This window comes from Limulus polyphemus, unplaced genomic scaffold (assembly GCF_000517525.1).
Source record: "Limulus polyphemus unplaced genomic scaffold, Limulus_polyphemus-2.1.2 Scaffold2693, whole genome shotgun sequence".
Lineage (NCBI taxonomy): Eukaryota > Metazoa > Arthropoda > Merostomata > Xiphosura > Limulidae > Limulus > Limulus polyphemus.
The window spans coordinates 2,581-10,822 of record NW_013668303.1 but is presented as its reverse complement, the minus strand read 5'-3'; the positions used below and the strand labels follow the sequence as shown (position 1 = coordinate 10,822).

The window sequence follows — 8,242 nt, the reverse complement described above, 5'->3', positions numbered from 1 at the left end:
AAATTTTCAAACAAAAACTATTCTTTAAATTTCTAATACCTTACTGCCATGAATAAATGTACTACTTATGAAATCAAATAAAAGTAATAACTGTTTCGGTAGCTAACAGTATATATATATATATATATATATTATTAGTTTTATACAAACAATAACGCTCGTTTATTTTAGCACAGTGAATTACCTGTGTGCACCGCAAAGATCAACCCCCGAATTTTAACGAACAAAAATTTGAATTGTATTTTATTAATTGCTCTGTAAGTGTGAGTTCTAAGCTGAATTATTGGTATCTAAATATATATACCTATACGTTAAAATATAAAGTTTTTTTTACAAATATAGGCATTTAAACCTTTTATGGAAGGCTCCCGTAATGTGAGACCGCTAATATGGTCCACAATATTAACGAGCACACGTAAACCTAGACAACAAGAGAGCTCCCTGGTAGCTCAGTGGTAAATCTGGAGGCTTATAACGCGAAAAATTGGGTTTTGATACCAATGGTGACCAGAGAACAGATAGCCCGTTGCAAATTAAACAAGGCATTAGCCATTTTAAGTATTGTCTGGCGGTAAAAACATAACCTATACATATATATATTAGATATACAAATATAAAATGTAGTCAGTTGTTCGATATTAAGAACAGCGTCAAGCTACTTGTAATATGTTGTAACAAACGTCTTACGACATAGCTCCACAACTAGAGGGAGGAGAGCCTGTGCTTTTGCCGGCGATAAAATCTCCTAGCGTGTAAATAATACAAAATAATTAAGTAAAATAAGAATATTTAAGTTTATCACTCCGTACGAAAAAAGCTTGGCTACCATCAGTCATAATTCTATTTTCTTTTTCTACGCTTTTTTATGCCAATCCTAAACAATTTTTTATTTCTTTTTGGTCCATGATGGAAATCAATATGTGACCTATACGTTGATGTGAATATCTAATTTTTACCTCTATTGATAATTTTACACTTCCATTTTTAGAAGTACGTGAACATAGATATATATAGTCGATCTGTCGTAGCTCCTTGTTATTAGCGTGGAAATTTATAGGTTAACTCTAGAGATATCAGCTATTTCGATATTAAAAAAAAACAAAAAACTGCTTAATAGTGCTTCCTGAAGTAAGAAAACTCCATAAAATAAATGGAGTACTTACTGTTGCTGCTTTCGACGACGCTGCTAATGAGGAAGAGGATAGTGGGGACGTGCGACAATATAAGGTGTAAGTAGAAAGCTTTTTGTAGTTGAAACACAAGAGATAATTTGCTAAGGGATACTATCCTACCGCTAAGTAAAGATAAAACCTTTTAGAAAATCAGTCTTCACTAAACTATGAAATACGAAACTAACATTGTTGTTCATGCCTGCTGTACTTAGTAGAAACCTTGGCATTATGGAGGGTGTTCTATCATTTGTTTACGTTGTTTCAGTTCGAGGCGCCACAGATCAAGAAACAGCATGGCTATTAATACATACCTTCTCAAAAGTCTCTTTTGGAAACATAAGTTAGAAATGTTCCAAATGTGATAGTTATAAAATAAATGTTCTCACTAAAATGACCAATAAAAATAGATTATGTAGATGGTTTTATTACCTACTTACTATTAGGGTTTTACTGCCCAATTACTGTTAGTTCATTTCTCTGGATTTCTTGTTTTGTGGAGGAATTTTAGCCCCAAATATCTATGTGGTGTTTAACTTGCGTAAAAGCAATCTGATATTATTTACATTCAGTCAGCCATTATATGTTTGATTTGGTATATTTGTTTGAGTGTGAATACTTAGGGGGCGTGGTTTCTTTTCTTTTTTCTGAGTCGCAAACACTAGTCACATATAATATAACTTTTTCTTTACCTTATCAAATAAAAGGAAAACTCTAAGGCTTTACAAGTTAAAATTAAAAATAAAATAATCGCAGACACCTTCATCCTGAATCCTTATGAATTTCCCCAAAATTTCTGAAGAAATTGGTCTACAAATATAAGGTATACTATTACCTTACTTTTAGTGAGTGTGCTGAAAACATTAAGCCAAAACATTCCAGACACAGATACAGTAAACTTCTGAACTAACAAATGTTACAAGTCATTATGAAATATTACAATTTAAAAAATTAAATAATAAACATAAAATGAAAAAAATATAAAACTTAGGTAAACGTTCTAATAATATATTTACATATAAATTTTCATGGCAGTTTAATGGACGAATTCATTTTGATAATTTATTGTGTTTATATTTACATATACTTTATTTAAAAAAGCATACGCTTTGAACAACTCTCATGTGCAATCAGGCGATACAGATACCCCTCATTAGAATCAAGGCTATGCTCGCAGAACTTTAAAGACATTAAGTTGTTTTTCACGTGCTACTGTTTGTGTTAGAATATGTATACATTATTTAAGAAGATCGGGCAGTTATTTTCGTCTTGGTAAAATATGAAGCTACTGTTAATGACGTCAGATATTCAAAGCATTAAATAAAGTTCCGTGTTTAAAATGCTCGGCAGGAGAACAATATCAATGCAAATATTATCACTGAACACAACATAGTTACAGATGTATCAAGTTTCTAGAAACTTGTCATTTAACATCTTCACGAGCGTTTAGGTAAATATTTACATTCCAAGAATTACGACGGTTTCAGCTTGTACAGCTTTCTGACGTTGAGTATAAGTTTGAAGTTTCATATTGAAACTAATCTACTTCTTGAAACTACAAAGTTTTTAAGTGAAATTTCTATCATATAGTAAATCTGTAAGTCAGTACTAACGAAAGAAGTACGTTGTCTCAGACTGGTATAATGTAAGTCAATTTGGACAATATTGTTTATCATATAGTAAATTTGTAAGTCAGTACTAACGAACGAATTACTTTGTCTCAGACTGGTATAATGTAAGTCAATTTGGACAATATTGTTTATCATATAGTAAATTTGTAAGTCAGAACTAACGAAAGAAGTACCTTGTCTCAGACTGGTATAATGTAAATCAATTTGAACAATATTGTTTATCATATAGTAAATTTGTAAGTCAGTACTAACGAAAGAAGTACGTTGTCTCAGACTGGTATAATGTAAGTCAATTGGGACAATATTGTTTATTTTCAGTTTGTTTGTTTTGTTTTCTATTAATTGAAGAGAGACAACAAGTTGTAGTGTGTCTTGTTTAAATATGTACCCTTTTAAATTACAAAACATATCTTAATTTAATCATTCCTTTATCTGAATTGTTACATATATTGTATATGTCTAATTACGTTTTTTACAAGTACAGTATAAAGTGAGTAAATCAAACTTGATTTACTTGACACTCAATTGTTACATATATTGTATATGTCTAATTAAGTTTTTTACAAGTACAGTATAAAGTGAGTAAATCAAACTTGATTTACTTTACCCTCAATAAAATCTTACTGTAGAAGATCCACCCTGCGGCTAAGCGGTACGTCTGAGGGCTTACAGCACTAAACATCAGTGTGTAGCTTCGTTCTTTAACAACAATCAAACCATTATAAGAAAACATATAAACAAATGTGATAAATTAATTCACTATCTAATACCGAGAATTTACATTTTAGATTCAGGAATTCGTTTCATGTGGTTCAGTGAAAAATGTTTCAGGTATTTCTTCCATAGCAGCAACATCTGTTAAAAATGAAGGAATTCACAATAACTTTATACAGATTAACATGTTACACGTATTAGCATGTTTATTAGCTTGTAGAATCAGTATAATAAATAACATTTAAGAATAAATGTAAATTATTTTCTGTTTGCAATTTTCGTGAAAATTTATATCTTACGCAAACAGCGTGCACAAAATAACGTAAAAGATACTTTATCAAAAAGACATTTCCTCAATTAGCATCGCATTGACTCTAGATAACTGCAAACAGTATTACACCAATAGATACGTATAAGACTCGAGTAATTAAATATGTATAAGCTAATGCAGTGAGAAGAATGAAAACTGCTCATGATTGAACTGTACAGTTTTCACCCCCCTCTACTAACATTAGCAAATCTTAAATGTGGCATCAACACAACACGAATTATGTGAAAACAAATGTTTACGAAATAACTTCTAAATCTAAAACTAATCTAAAATAATAAATAGTTTTAAAATAAAATCAACTTATACAATATCATCTGCAGGATGTATAATTAGTAAGACACTTACTTACTTAATTTATCTGTATAGTTATAGATTTATTATTATTTGATAAAAAAAGCTTAGCCTACAGTGTCTATTTAGGTGCTTAATGACATTGTTCAATTATGTTTTGGAGAGAGTAAGAGGAATGTAAACAGCATAATATCAAAATAAAAATATATTGTTTTACAGCTAATGTGTAATTTAACTACGCATGTCAAAATCTGAAAACAAAATCCATCTCGTAGCGTTTCATGGTTTTGCAGAAGACTGAGGAATTATGAACTTCTTACTCGATGATGCCAACAGTATTACTGTTAGTAAATATTTAAGTATTTTTTACTCTTACTTCCCACTAGACGTTAACGGTTCAGCTTATTGAGGACAATTTTGCTTTTACATTGAGCTTTAAAATTATTTGCTTAATAAGAACGTTTGAACACAAGCAAGTAAAGTATATAGATCCAAACTACAAACGTATCTTATAAACAAGTAAACTATATAGATCCAAAGTACAAACGTATCTTAAAACAAGTAAACTATATAGATCCAAACTACAAACGTATCTTATAACCAAGTAAACTATATAGATACAAACTACAAACGTATCTTATAAACAAGTAAACTATATAGATCCAAAGTACAAACGTATCTTAAAACAAGTAAACTATATAGATCCAAACTACAAACGTATCTTATAAACAAGTAAACTATATAGATACAAACTACAAACGTATCTTAAAACAAGTAAACTATATAGATCCAAACTACAAACGTATCTTAAAACAAGTAAACTATATAGATCCAAACTACAAACGTATCTTATAAACAAGTAAACTATATAGATCCAAACTACAAACCTATCTTATAAAAAAGTAAACTTTATAGATCCAAACTACAAACGTATCTTAAAACAAGTAAACTATATAGATCCAAACTGCAAACGTATCTTATAAACATATAAAACCAATTCTGCACAGCAAGCTAAATAAAAGTACATAATGTCATAAACCAGTACATAAGAAATCGAAATTCAGTAATGATTACAATGCACTGAACCATCAATTGGGTGCACTCAATACCGAGTGTCAATTGAAAATTACGATTTTTAAAATTTTTTTGCAGGTCTTAACCCTCTTTTAGAAATCGGTCTGAGGATAACTGAGAATTGAAAAATGTTCCAAGTATTGCAGGGGATATAATAATAGGACGAAATAATTGAAATAAAAAACGTGGTTACAATGATATTCTTTATGATATTCTTTGTCTATGAGATGAGAAGAGTACACAGGTGATCTAAGAAGAAACCAATTAAACCTAAATCCTTATCGTTTATAATATTCATATATATAATATTTTATCTATTTATAATTATTATGTTGCTGATATTTTTACAATTACATAGCATTAAGTGTAACGAATTTGTTATTATATATTTATTTTAATGTCAACGTTTGTTTAGATTAAATGTATATTTAGAAACATACATAACTTATACTGTTAAATATGTTTGCAAAACTCCGTCTATTCTCCAAAGTTGTAGAAGATTCTCGAGAGTAAGAATCAACAATATATGTGTGTACGTAAACGCTTAAATTTGTATTGTTACATATTCTGAATTTTGCTAGAAAGTCTCTGCAGCCTATAAATATAACCAACTCGACGCGCCAAAAGAGAGTATGTTATAGCTTTCGAAGTTTATAGCACACCGACTATAGCGAACTACTAATAGAATTCACTGATGAGAATCCACTCACGTTAAATGAGTTGTAATGTTCGAACTTTGTAAATGTTTCTGGTCAAATATCTGAAATTTTCCGATTGATAAGCGTTATAACAATCACACCATTTTTACGAAAACATTACATAACGTCACGGTGGAAAATCCGGTGTGTGTGTGGCTGGTAGATAACGGAGGACAAAGCTAGCTAGCTTCCCGTCAAGTGAATTATACCTGCGTGAACTCGTAATCAACCCGCTCATCGTGAACCCTCGATAAGAGGTCTTTGAATTTAAAGCGGAAAAAAAGAAGTAAAATATGAGTAAGTTAACTGGTAGCCTCTAGGTACTGATAGAACAAAATGGTAAGTAGAGCTACCAACGTAAGTTAACTAATAGTGCCTACCTAGACTTTAGGTACTGATAGAACAAAACAGAAGGTAGAGCTACCAAAGTAAGTTAATTGGTAGTGCCTAACGTTTAGGTACTGATAGAATAAAACGGCAGGTAGAGCTACCAAATAAGTTAACTGGTAGTGCCTAGCGTTTAGGTACTGATAGAATAAAACAGAAGATAGAGCTACCAAAGTAAGTTAATTGGTAGTGCCTACCTAGACTTAAGGTACTGATAGAACAAAACAGCAGGTAGAGCTACCAAAGTAAGTTAACTGGTAGTGCCTAACGTTTAGGTACTGATAGAATAAAACAGCAGGTAGAGCTACCAAAGTAAGTTAACTGGTAGTGCCTAGCGTTTAGGTATTGATAGAACAAAACGCTGAATTTATTCAACAAAATAACATCACTGTATAAAACAGAACAATGGAATATAAACCAATCTATTATTCTTTTACAATGATTCAATTGTATTGCATTCATGTATCGACGTTGTTGGTTTCTATTTCTACAAAATTCATGCTGCCGAGCCAGCTTTTTCATAAACAGTTGCGATTCAACAATAACCAAACCTGTGAATACTGTATCTATTTAGAAGATCTAATTAAACTATTTATAAGCTTTTACTTCTCATAGTCAGGCCTAGCAGCATTCTATAGAGATATTTATTTCATTATATAAACATAAAATTCTAACGTTAAGTTCAAACCTGTATTTTATTTGCTTATTTGTATTAAGCAAATTAAACATATTTCCTTTTTTTCATTTTCTCGACGTTTCGCCATGTCAACTAATGAATCAGCTCTTTCAATTCTCATTTTATGTATGTACGTGTAAATTCTAGGTTTTTAATACCTTATCATAATTTATAACTTTAACGTTCATTTCACGCGAAACTTATTTCATATCCGAAGAAACTAGCAAAAAATAGTAATTGAATAAACGATAAAGTGACAAATATTTTCAATAACAATATTTAATTTTAAACCTATCACTTTTATACGTATTTATATTATGAAAAATTAGACTTATCTCCAGTAAATAATTTTTAATTTGTTCGACGTTTTGCCATGTCGGCTTCTTGAGAAAAATGCGTCTTTTTTTTATAGTAACGTCTGAGGAATGACTATATAATGTTTACAACCTTTCAAATCCAAAAGAATGCATATTTATATATCGACGGCTAAGTGCAAAATATTATCTATGAAAACAGACCTGTATACTGAATCCTAAATAAGTAGAATGCAATTACACTAGCTAGAATCCCTCTTAAGGACGAAACAAAAAATAAAGCTTTTTCAAACAATGTGAAAATAAGAACAAATATTTGCACAATATACTTTGTTGTGAAATAGTAAATCACATTATAATTGTTCAAATGATACTAGACATCTTGGCTGAATGCTGGATAATTTATTTTCTCGTCGTTCAAAGACGTTTTGCTAGAATTTCAATTTCAATTACACATATGCTATTCTGTAATCAGTATCATGCATGAATTGAAACTATAAACTTTAACGTCAAATCAATATATTTCATATTTGAGAATAGGTGTACTATATTACAGAAATATAAAACAAATGAAAAACGTAAGTCAACAACATACGTACCTTATATGATTCCTTTTATTTGGTGGGCTGAGAATAAGGTTTGAATTGTAATTGCAGTTAAGTTTTTAATCTTTTAGTGTTTCTTCTTCTCTGTACTGTATTTGATAACAGAAATGAACCAGGCTTCACACAAGAGCTTTCTTGATGGCTGAGATACTGCTTCTATGAGAATCGCCACTTGAATCAGTATCTTTTTCATACTTACCCGTGCGGTTCTCTTGTAGACATGCGCGGACTTCGTTCTATTGTAGTCGTTGTTGTCGGATCTCTTGCCAGTATTTTCGACGTTAAAAGGACAAAGGTTAGAATAATTTACCATAATAAGCTTTATACGATATTTCGTTAATTTGAAACATCT

At 30.5% G+C, this 8,242-nt stretch overlaps 1 protein-coding gene across 1 annotated transcript in view; it reads right to left on the bottom strand.

Moving 5' to 3' along the window:
• The window catches only part of LOC106467651 (sex peptide receptor-like), an 18,280-nt gene extending 10,241 nt beyond the window's left edge, over positions 1–8,039 (bottom strand). The window contains exon 1 of the mRNA XM_013928023.2: positions 7,885–8,039. The gene's annotated coding sequence lies outside the window, so the exon portion shown is untranslated. The remainder of the gene's footprint in view (positions 1–7,884) is intronic.
• Positions 8,040–8,242: the final 203 nt, after the last annotated feature.